Genomic DNA, 12,868 nt, shown 5'->3' with positions numbered 1-12,868 from the left:
CTTAGCATGGTTCCAAACTTGTATGTCTTTTCCCCATGAGGTTTCCCTCTACCTTTATATATTTGACAATAAAACATTTATTTTAAAAAAGAAAGCTGGTGATTTTTTAGAATTCTGTACAGTTCATTAATTACATTTCTATCAATGATTTGTAGAAAACACTAAGGACTGCTGAAGCCTCAGAAAAAAGAAAAACCCTTCTAAAAATTCTAGAAGACAGAGAAGAAGAGAGAGGCCCCACTTTTTGAAATGGGTCCTCCCAAAAAAAAAAAAAAAAACACACATGACAGAGATCACAGATTTTCTGACAGCAAAGATGAAGTAGTAACTCTTCTTCTTCAAGAAAATATAGATCAATGAAGACACAAAATCAAAAGCTTCAAGAAGAGCTAGAGAAATGCACAAACAAGTAAGAGTTTAATCATGAACAATTTCATTATAAAATTATATATATATATATATATATATATATATATATATATATATATATATATATATATATATATATATATATAATTTTTTTTTTTTTTTTTTTTGAGCAGTAATTAATCAGGACAGTGGTCAGAAATGGCTTAATTGTCCTATAATAATAATAATATTAGAACAACAGTATTGGCGTTTAATACTCATATTATTTTTTTATTATTATTGTTATTATTAACGAGCCCCTTGTGTATCCCTAGGGAGTCGAGCCAGGTCCAGTCAATAACATGGTGATTTTGTCTGCGAGGCGCAAAGAGAGGAAACTTGCTGAAGGATTAAGGTGGGACACTTGTAAATTCTATTTTCAATTCTATTTTACATGTATGTTTGTCAAACCAATGATTTAAAATAGCCCTGCTCTATGAGATCTGTTTCTTTAACGCAATATTATTCTTAAATATTACAGATATGTGACTGCATCACAATGGGGTAATTATCCATTCTTGTAAAAGACACCACAACAGCTTTATAAAATACTTTAAAATCAACTCAAGAAGATGAATATGGTTTTACATAAAATGTGAATAGGACAACAAATTTAGAACTAAGTAATTAAATTTTGATTAAGTCTTTTGTTCCATTTAAGGAGTACACTTTATAAAGGTTTCACCAGTGAGCTGTCTGATCTTTCAGTCCTTCAAGTGGCAGAAATTTACAAAGACTTTGCCAGTTCTACAGCCCCGTTGGTCACCACAATTGGGATGTCGAGTGAGGATTTTCGGGTGGATTCTGCCTTCGGAATAATTCAAGTTGGAAGTGTCCTGTCATACCAACAGCAACAAAGCGCAACATTGTTCCTCATCGTGATGCCCCACCAACACCACCACTGCCACTAGATGGTTACAGCCACCTGTCTACTTGCTTGTTCATAATAATCAGGAACAACTTCACATGAGGTCATTTACCGTAACTTCAGAAATGGCTCACTATGTTGAGCAAGCCACCAGATATCAGAGTGCATGCCTTGATTGGCATTCTGTTAGGAAAATCCGGATAACGTCGTCACGCTTCAGTAAGATGTCTGTCATGTGCACGGCCATACCTCAGCTGAACACCCGGCCTAAAGAATGCACAAAATAACTCGCCAGACAGCCGACATGAAGCGAGGACTTCAAATGGAGTCTCAAGCAGTTATGGAGTACTGCTTCCTGCGAGAGGTAAATTACCAGCCATGTGGATTTTTAATTCACCCTGATGCTCCTTGGCTGGGGTCCTCTCCAGATGGAATCATTTTTGACCACAACGAGCACCTTGTTTTAGGCCTTTTATAAATAAAATGTCCCAACGTCAAAAGTTTTAATGACTGTTTTTACCTCAAATTTCACAATGGCACACCAGAACTGAAACAGCAACATGCCTACTACTGGCAAGTCCCAGGACAAATGCTCATTTCAGGTTTGGACTGGTGTGACTTCATCATTCATGCAAAAGATGACATGATGATTTAACGCATTTACAAAGACATCAGAATGTTTCATACCATTCGGGAAAAAGCTGAACTTTTATTTTTTTACTTTTACCTTCCAAGATGCCCACAGATGTAAACAAAACACACACATGCACACAAACACGTGCACACACACGCACAGTTTTAATTTAAAGATTGTTTAATGTTATATCTACACATCACTGTACAGAATGTTTACCAATTCATCAAATTTATTTAAATTTACACATGTGCAATTGTTTAAAGTTATTTATATTTAGATATTTACATTACTAGAGAGCAAATGTTTGGTCGTTTGTATTTACATATGTACATTATTCTTTAAAGTTATTTATTTACATTACTGAAGTTCTAATATTCAATTATTAATATTTACACACACACACACACACACACACACACACACACACACACACACACACACACTCTTAAAAAAAAAGGTTCCTTGAGGTTCTATATAGAACCTTGGGGTTCTATACTTGGCCAGTAGAACCTTTTACCCAAAAAATGGTTCCATTTAGAACCCTTTGACTGCAAAGAACCTTTTTGATTAAAACGGTTCTATAATTTTTGAATCATAACATAATTATTTAGTAAAGATTATGAAATAATTATAAGTTATAACACAGAGAGACAAAGCTTTTTGAGTCAAAACCTAATAAAATGAATGCTGTCGTCAAAAACTTAATCAGTGTACAGTGTGATGGGATTTTTTTATGCAGGTTTGTACAATAGCATATAACTTATAGGCCTAGTTTATGTTTAACATTTTTGACAAATTATTTTGTGTAATAAATAAAATAACCAATTTATTTAGACTGTGCAGTAACATGTTGTTATGGTTAAATAATTTATTTGAAACTAATAATCATAAAAAAGCCCTCTGGTGACGTCAGTCATTGACAAGGACATCGTCATGGACAGGTGGTGAAGAGCCTCGAGAGAAGGTTAATTTTTCGAAAGGAGAACTCCACTATTTCAGCTTCATCATTCAGGTATGTTAGTACATTTAATATATATAGTGAAATATTTTGTATTATGAAGTAAGGTTTCTATTTGATAGAAAATCCCTCGTGTTATATGGTGATACAGATTGAATGGGGGCAACTTTAGCGTTAATATGGATAAACACTGTGCTTGCGATGACCTCGGTCGTCACCCTTCGGTTCAGAAATCTGTTAAGTTGAATTTGTTCTGCTTTTTATTCGAAATAAGTTTCAATATCGCTATACTTGTTTGTCAGTACTACTAATTAAATTACCGATAACAGTACACAGCTGTGTTATTTGAAGGTGAGCTTTGAGAGAGCGTGAATGAAGCATGTGCATGTTACTTTAAAATTAACTAGATTTGTGCCGATTTCATTGTGTTTTTCGTGTTGTTTTTAGCTCCAACCTTGAACAAACGCTCACTTTTAGCTTGGTTCGTGTGTGTTTTATCAGTGATTGAGCTAAACTCTGCAAAGAAGTGGACATTACTGCCCGCTTTTGAGACGTTCCCGCTAGTCTGCATAAAACCGCAAGATAGCAGTGCACCGCTCGTGCACGCACAGGCAGATTCGTGCCCCGAGTCTGTGCACGCGCGGGAGGCCAGTCACGGTGGCAAGTTCTCCCTATGGCCAGTCAGCCCCTAAACATTATTGAAACCTTTAAAAAGCCAAACATATTTTAACAATCCATAGATGAAAGATCAGGTCTTATTTATCAAAGACAAAAATGCAGACTAAATGTATTGTGAAATTATATATATATATATATATATATATATATATATATATATATATATATATATATATATATATATATAGTGCAAAATAAGTTTAAAATAAATATTTTAATGTATATTTTATTTTTCTTCAAACAGCCTGGAAACTGAACTGCTTCATAAAACTTGTGCTTGGTATGTATCATTGTTTTAAAATCCAAACAAACTGTATTGTGGTCAGTAAAATGAAATAAATATTATAAAAGACTTCAAGATTGTATTTATCATTACAGAAAAGTGTCATGGGACCCATATTAAGTTTCCAAATTTGATCTGCTGCACACAAGTAGCTTTGAAGAAGAAGGATCCCAGCTTAAAGAAAAATATGTGTCACATCCATAATTGTTTGACATCATCTTCAAGCACACCCGGTAAAGTATTGTATTTTATAACATGCATAATTCAGACTTGTTGGTTGTTGTGTACTGAAAAATTATATTTATCAAAAAAATATTCTATTACTTACTACTGCTGTTTTAATACAGTGAGAATATTAAGGTCGTTGCTTAAAAAAAGTCCTGCAGAGAAGAAATATGTATTGAAAGGTGTAAATTTGCCTACAGGATTCCTTGTTGCAATGTCTTCAAAACAAATGTAAAAATGAAAGGATTTCAGTGATGGGATCAAAAGGAAGTGAACTGGACTCTGAGGGACTTAACACAAGGCAAGTTCATTTCAATACATTTAATGTCAAGATTAATTCTGTGATTTAAATTCATATTTACACATTCTACAAATGCTGTCTTCCTACCTCAGATTGTGATGGACCTAGAATGCGACATCGTTTACGAATAAGTCAAGAACCAAATGAAACACACTATTTTCCAGAGTACAGATTATGGAGGGGTCTGCAAAACTAATGGAGAAGTTTCTTCTTCTTGGAGTGCCACAGCTTGTAAGTAACCAAACAATGTTACATTGTGTGCCAAATAGATATGAAAAATCTGTGTATATGACATTTTAAAGCTCATTTGGTAAAGCAATGCATTAGCAATGCCAAATGTGTTCCAGGTCTCACATATTAATAAATGTATAGAATAAACACAATCTACGTCCCTTTGGATAAAAGTATCTGCCAAATATGATGTATGTTATTTGATAAACAATTATTTTGTTTTGTTCTTATTCTAATTTTATTGTTTTATTTAATGTTCATACTAAATTGAGGTCACTCAGAAATGTCAATTTCATTAAATTCTGTAACAAATGAGATGCAGATTAAAAAACAGAAAAACTTATATTTTTTTAAACAGAAAATATATTACAGCTGTCTACACTGTATTTCTGTATTTTTGATGACTTTAAAGTACTTGTATTGCTGAAAATGTGTCACTTACACAAAGTAAACAAAATGTTTTAATTTAGGATGCTGCATATAAGGACTTAGTGAAGGACACAGAAACATCTTTAAAAGAAATGGCCCAATAGAAGGGCAGGAAAGAAGGAAGTACTCAGCATTGAAATATTGTTTTACAGAAATCCAAAGATCCTAACAGCTCTCCTGATTCTGTCAAGGCTTGAAGTGTCAGCATTACGATGGCCAACACTCGCTCACTATCCTTCGGCTCCCTCATTTATCAGAGGCACCACAGTAGAATGAATTAGCAATTACGCTTCACTTTCCAGCCGCAACCCAGCACTGGGAAACACCCATACACTCTCTCATACACCTGCACACATTTACTTACTATGGCCAATTCACCAATACCGTACGCATGCCTTTGGACTGTGGGGGCAACTGGAGCACCCAGAGGAAACCCACACAAACACTGGGAGAACTTGCAAACTTCACACAGAAACACCAACTGACCCAGTCAGGACTCGAACCAGTGACCTTCTTGCTGTGATGTGACAGTTCTAACCAGTGAGCCACTGTGCCACCCATGGACAAAACTATTTACGTTATAAGAGAGGCCGGCAAACATGGACATGCTACAGGTTGTGGAATGGCTGTTCTCAATGTTTTGTCTAATCATTTTGCAAAGTTTTGTGTGCGATTAAGCACTTTCTTCAATAACTTTTATTGAAAATTATGTATAAAAATGGATGTTGCCATGACCAGTACATACATGTACCGTCAACTTGTTGAAATTGTAGTGTTATTTAATAGATGTTTGTGTATTGTTTCTATCTGCATTGTAATACATTTTTAATCATTTTAGAAATGTTTGAAAGTTAAGTTTTGTATTTGTTCAATCAGTAAGCAAGCTTACAAATGTTTAATAAAAAGTAAAATAATTAGAATTAGATTGTTGAATGCCATTAAGCTGTTAATTATGTTTACTAATTAAATAGTAAAAATGTATAATGTTTAGAGGTAGATCTTATACAAAGTACGCAGAGGTGCAATTTTAAATATTATTTAAAACTTATTTTGTGAAGTAAATTGAATAAATTTAAACAATTTGAATTTTCTGCATTGGTTTTATTTTTTATTCAATAATAAATAAAGAACCCTCAAATGGTTCTAAATAGAACCATGTAACTTGAATTCAAAGAACCATTTGGGGATCTATTTAATGAACCCTTAAATGGTTCTATTTTTAATCTTTTGGGGTTCCATATATGAAGCGTTTGAAAGAACCATTTTGGGTTCTGTATACACAGCAAATTCATTGGTGTTAAATTTCAAGTGTTGTGGTAATTCAGAGTTAAGTGTTAAAATTCTAGAGTTAGATAAAGGTAAAACAACCCTCTCAGCGTTAGAAGCTGATTTGCCTCCTTGTCACACAGAGTAACATGTATCTACCTTTGTAGAAAACCCTTGTATTTGAGAAACTAATCAGAGTGTCTGAAATCTCGCCACACCCTCATTCACCTGGCCCTTAAATTGATCAATTAGTTTAGTCCACTAGACAGAGGGAATGACCACAAATAAGTGAATTCAGACACCTGCTGTTGAACACCTGCTGTTAACAAGCACAATCACTGAATGAATAAGAAATTGAAGGAAGAAATAAAACTACAGACACAGCCTCACACCAAACCAACTGAATTAAAACAGAGGGTTAAACAACTCCATTAAATAATAGCATAAGCAGCTTCACTGATTACAGTTTGACTTCATTTCTGTAAGAATATTTGACAATGAACAGAGTTTTATATTTTTTTATTAAAATATTTCATTTGACCTCACCATCATAGAGATCAGAGGCTGCTTATTTGAGATCTTGAAGCTTTACTCTTATATCCTAATGTTCCTCTGACTGTTATAGCTGTGTTTCTAAAACTCATCAGCTATAGCAAGAAAGGTCAAGAGAAACTATACTGTTTATGCTTAATTGTTATAGAGTTAATTTCCGGTTTTTATTAAGTTGATTCATAAAGATATGCAAATATAATTGTATTAAAACTGCATGGGTCAATACTTCTGGCAGTCTGCTGCTCTTCATAGAAAATTCAACAAACAATTAGGATGCAATTAATAATTAGAGTGTCATGCACTAAACATTCAAGCTCCAGCTTGCTCTTTATGACACACAGGCATCAAGAATCAGGACATGAACCTCAACCGTGGTTGCTAAAAAAAAAAAGCCGCATAGTTCATGCCGCAATGCATGCTGGGTGCCAGCATAGTACAAAGCTCCCAGCATGCATTGCAGCATGAATAAATTATGCAGCTTTATGTTCTTACAATCTCTTTCTTTTCCTTTAGTTTGTGTTGTTTTTGGGAGGTGATATTTCAGTAGTGTTTTTTTTTTTTAGCTTGATTTTTATTTTTTTGTTTGTCACCATCATTGAGAATCAAAGACTAATTATTGATGTCTGGGTGTTTTTGAGTTCTGCCATAGATCAAACATTCTCATTGTAAATATTGTTTTTATTTTATTGGAGCTTCAGTGGTTTCATTTATGTATATTATTTATTTCTTACACATAACTCATATGATATTGAATTAAAAAAACAAGCAGGAAAGGATGGCTATGTTATCATAAATAATCTCTCCAGACTGACACTTTAATTTTTTTTTGGCTTTCCATGCTATATGTATAAATAGTGTAATTAACACTATCTATTGCAGCCAAAATATAAGACATTTATAGCAAGAAGTTGAAGAGCTTGACTAAAGCAGACTCTGTCCTCCATCATGGTGACTTCAAATGAACAACGGAAATTTTATTAAGAGCTTTTGTTCACATGACAGAAATAAAATCAAAGGTCAGTAATAGGTGAAGCTCCATGATAAGTTGTTTATTTGATGAGTTTTTTTTAAAGATGTTGAAAAATAACATTTTTTATTGTGTAATTTGTTTTATTTTTATTGATTATTATTTTATTTAGAGTTTTTCTCAGTTGATTTCATCTTTAGTTTTGGCTTGTGTTTTTCTGTCCTTCAGTGATTCTGCTTGTTAACAGTTGTTCATCAACAATTCTCAATCCTCCTTTAATTAGACACTTAATTGTCTCATTAACTTCATCACTGTCTGTGTGTTCAGCCCTCTGTAGTGAGGACACTAGTTAGGATTTTGCGGTGGAATTTAAGGCTTAAGTGTGTTCGAATGAAAAATACAGACTATGGGATGTATTTTTAACAGAAATATTCTGGAAACTGAATTTACGAATGTAAAATGTTGAAAACAGCAGATTTCTGGCAACCACTGCTGCCAGTATTTTGACATACATTTAACAGATATTTTACACAATAAGAGTTTGCTAATTAACACTCTGGGTGTTAAAAATTTTAACACTTTCAAAAATGTTATTTTAACACTTATAATGGTTCCCATATAAACACTGAGGGAGTGTTAATTTTAACTCTAAGGTAGTTAAATCTACCAAATCTAAAATTTGCAGTGTGAGATCGATAAAAAATACAGACTGTTGAATGTGCTTTTAACAGAAATATTCTGTAAACTGAATTTATGAATGTTAAAAACAGCAGATTACTGGCAACCACAGCTGCTGGTATTTTTCCGTAAGATCTAAAAATGAAAAAAAAGGAAAGAAAAAGAGCAAAACGGTTTTTGTGTCACCATTGTGGAGGATAATAGCGTCTCTGTTCAAGTCCAAGATGAACTGAGAAAATTTGATGTTATGATGCATCTTCTTTTGTTTAAAGGTAACTGTGTAGTTACTAATGCAGTCAAAATCTGTTTGCTAATTGCAATCACACATGAAAACATTATTGCATCTAAAGACTTTACATTTTTGTGCACTAAGCTATAATTTTGAAAAATAAACAATGTGTTAGTTCATGAAATATGGTTAATTTTTGTAAATTTATACAGTTATATAAAACTTCCATGTTTTTCACAGAAAGATTCTGGCAACCACAGCTGCTGGTATTTTTTCGGAAATTTAACAGATATTTTACACAATAAGTGTTTGTTAATTAACACTCTCTTGGTGTAGACAATGTTGCTGCAAGGCTGTTACCCAGAGTTGAAAGAGCAGCAACACAAAACAGGAATTGCATTGGCCAGGAATCAGACCCGGGTCTCCCTCGTCGCAGTTGAGAATTTTACCACTGAACCACCTATGCTGACTAATGTTGTGTTTTGGCTTTGTGTTGTGTAAGTGCTAAAAGGCCGTCAACCAGAGCTGAAAAAGGAGCCACACAAAATCGCACCTGTATTAGCCGAGAATCGACTCTAGGTCTACCATGTGGCAGGCGAGAATTCTACCACTGAACCACCAATGCTGATAAGCTTTTGCTGCAGCCCTAGTGGGGTGTGATTGCTGCAAGGCTGTTACCCAGAGCTGGAAGAGTAGCAACACAAAAAAGGAATTGCATTGGCTGGGAGTCGGACACGGGTCTCCGGCATGGCAGGGTAGAATTCTACCACTGAACCACCAATGCTGATATGCTTATGGTGCTGCCCTAGCGGGGTGTGATTGCTGCAAGGCTGTTACCAAGACCTGGAAGATTAGCAACACCAGAGAGGAATTGCATTGGACAGAAATCAGCCTCGGGTCGCCCGCAAGGCAGGCAAGAATTCTACCACTGAAACACTAATGCTAACCCATGTTCTTCCTTGCCTTTGTGTTGTGTGAGTGCTTAAAGGCCGTCAACCAGAGCTGGAAGAGGAGCCACACTAAAAAGCAATTGCATTAGCAGGGAATCGAACCCAGGTCTCACACATGGCAGGCAAGATTTCTACCAAAACCACCTATGTTGATATGGTTATGCCACTGCCCTAGTGGGGTGTGATTGCTGCAAGGCTGTTAGCCTTGCTGTTGGAAGAGTAGCAACACAAAACAAGAATTGCATTGGTCGGGAATCAGACCCGGGTCACCTGCATGGCAGGCGAGAATTCTACCACTGAACCACCAATACTGACCAATGTTTTTTCTTGCCTTTGTGTTGTGTGGCTGCCACAAGGCTGTTACCTGCAGCTGGAAGAGTAGCAACACAAACGAGCAACTGCATTGGCCGGGAATCGGACCTGGGTTTCCCGTCTGGAACACATGTTCTCCTGCTGAAGGATTCGGATTTCTGCTTTCCAATCCGTCTTATCATGGACCAACGTTTATCCTTTTCTCATCATCTTGTTTCTCATGATTTTTTTTAATTAAATATAATTATTTCATCATTTGAATGAGTATTTAACTGTGAAATTATTTTAATTAATGAATAAGTTAACACATTGCTTAATATAAGAATGTTCAGTGCATTTGCCTGTCTCTTTATAACTATTATCAGAAGCCACCAAACTAGGTCAGAGGTCACGGAGACCTTAAGTGGATCTGAGGGCTGAGGAGTGGAATCAACTCTTTCTATTGTTATTTCTATGAGTTAATCCTAATCTAAAATGTCTAAAGTGATTTTGCTGTTTTTATGGTTAATTCTTTTAAAGTAATTCTACTTTTTATTCAAGATAGACTATGACTATGATAAGAATATGACTGCCTGAATGTAGACTATACCAATTTTTAACCAGTTTTCATAAAGATGGCTGAGAGTACACTCAGCCTTGAATAAGTAACAGATTATACTTTAAGTGTGTGTGTTCTATTTGATTGTTGATCCGTTTCACAGGTCTGGAGTCAGCTTTAATCAGTCTAAGGGATGTCTGACATTTATGCTTAAACGTGCAGTAGGTGATTATCTTCAGAAACTGAATTTCTGAAGACAATCACTAATTTTTGTTCTGGTTAAAAGTCTCTTCACTGTCCAATAGTAATGATTACAGTAAATGATCTAAATGTGTTTATATGTATTTTTATATTCTGGGTAAAGCATAAAACTAAAAAATGTTCATCCAATTAAATAGAGTCGGACTGTCATCTCCCATAATTCCGATAAGCAGGTCAGGCTGTCTGTCAGCAAATGTAGATTCGGACTTCTGTGCATCTGTTTACACAACACCATGGCGGAAGTATTACTATTAGAGAGGTAATGTTCTGTTTTAAAACTATTTTAGTCAGGCTAAGCTGATGTTAGATTGTGTTATGTTATGAATGACTTATATGCACAGACGTGTTGTTCAGCCACTGAAATCTCGCGGTGAAATATTGATGTGATTATTTTCAGTTTCATAAGGTCATTTTACAGCATTGATAATGATTTATAGAAATATTTATATTTAGTTTAACAACAAAACATCAGTAAAAATAGCGCTTTTCAGCCTAACCTGCTTTATTGAGCTGAAGTTGCTTTTATATTTACGTTTGGTCATTTTTGAACAATGATAGCCTTCCTATACTGTTTATCGCTACTCTGAATATTCACTCTGAAATAGCGTGTAAGTGTGGCTAAGTAATAAATGTAATCCCTGCATGGCGCTGGCACTAACTAACTGGCAAATGACATGAACTAGTGGGGTTGTCTGTCTGCTGTTGTGACGCGGTGCGCGCGTTCGCGATTTCAGGGGGTGTGGCTTTAAATCACAGTCCCTCGCCGCCGTCCAAAGATAATATGTTAAGCGGTTAACATTTTGGCAGATCACCTACTGTACCTTTAAGATATTGTTCAGAATATACGCACAAACCCCACGTGGAAATTCTCCTAGTCTATCTGTGTTTTAACCAATCAGGCTAGAACACCTATATGTATGACGCAGTTAATGACGTTATGTGAGAATATAATTGTTATTGATTGGTGATTGTAAGCAGAGCGGCCTAGGAACTCATTGCGAGAGTTGAAGCTGGTTTCAGCTGATGAAACTGCAAACTATCTTCTGTAAACTTGATTTATTTATTTAAATCTCTGACTCTGGCTCTTTTTTATATACCTGACTGGTCATTCTTTGGGTTAAACTGTATACTATCCCTACAGTTTTGGTGGAGGACGCATGGCACTTGTTTACTGGTGACACCATTGATCAATCAACAAAAAGAAATGTAGAAAGATTTAAAGGGCCATGAAACCCCCTTGTTTCAGCAGGGTGTTTTCATACCTCTACTTTGGAAAAAGTCAGAAAAGTGTGCGTGTCCAGCTCTGTTTAGGGGGGAGTGTCGAAGGAACTAAAGTGGGATGGTGTGGGAGTGTTTATTTGGGCACGCGCAAGTTTCAGTCAAAATACACACACATGAGAAAGTGATGGTGTTTAACCTACATGGACATCTGTAGTCGAATTATTTGCCAAATTATTAAATGGTGGACTTTAACTGCAGTTTGGCTCTTTCATTCAGGAAATTCATTCATGCCCCTCGCGACAAACGCAATATTTGATTCGAGGATCTGCTCTAAGCGTGTATTTTTCATGAAATGTTTGATACCGCACGGTGAATGAGAGAAAAAAAAAACTCTGCATTTTCCGGAAACTTAGATGCACACGGCCGGTAGCGTCAGAAAGCCGCATGTCTGTTATTCCGGTCACAAAATGCGGTGCTATGTTTGCACTCAGTGCAATAGTTAACTTAATTCGATACGAACAAACTGAATAAACAAAGAGCACTGGTCGCTCACTTACCAAAATCTGTAGAGACAGGACAATCACCAGCAGCTAGAGCCGCGTCTTTATGAAGAGGAGACTAACGTTACAAGCGAATCCGGATTTCAGCGTTTGCAGATGAGAACAGCTCTCAGGTAAACAATGTTCCTCATTAGACACGTAAGTTATTGTTGTCGAGAGTCGCGTACACTGTTAATCCACACGTGATCCAGCTGAGCTCTCACAGAGAGAAAATGAAAATGAAACTTAATGGCAGCAAACTATAAAAGCAACACTTTACGCTTGTTTTGCCAACACAACGTGGCGTCTCCGTGGCGTAAACACGGTGACGCTAATG

The 12,868-nt window shown here is 35.7% G+C and overlaps 2 protein-coding genes and 1 pseudogene across 3 annotated transcripts in view; all 3 read left to right on the top strand.

The window, feature by feature from the left end:
* The window catches only part of LOC137491105 (uncharacterized), a 698,540-nt gene that overhangs the window by 465,931 nt on the left and 219,741 nt on the right, over positions 1-12,868 (top strand). The window lies entirely within an intron of this gene.
* LOC101883542 (uncharacterized) overlaps positions 1-12,868 on the top strand; it is a 152,168-nt gene that overhangs the window by 74,664 nt on the left and 64,636 nt on the right. The gene's annotated exons all lie outside the window — the stretch shown is intronic.
* Positions 569-2,602, top strand: LOC147844851 (uncharacterized; annotated as a pseudogene). The gene is made up of 2 exons (XR_015942683.1): positions 569-763; positions 1,070-2,602. The product of XR_015942683.1 is annotated as an uncharacterized LOC147844851, transcript variant X1 (transcript).

This window comes from Danio rerio, chromosome 4 (genome assembly GCF_052040795.2).
Source record: "Danio rerio strain M-AB ecotype USA chromosome 4, GRCz13ab, whole genome shotgun sequence".
NCBI lineage: Eukaryota > Metazoa > Chordata > Actinopteri > Cypriniformes > Danionidae > Danio > Danio rerio.
The sequence above is the reverse complement of the archived record's forward strand: the minus strand, read 5'-3'. Positions and strand labels throughout refer to the sequence as shown.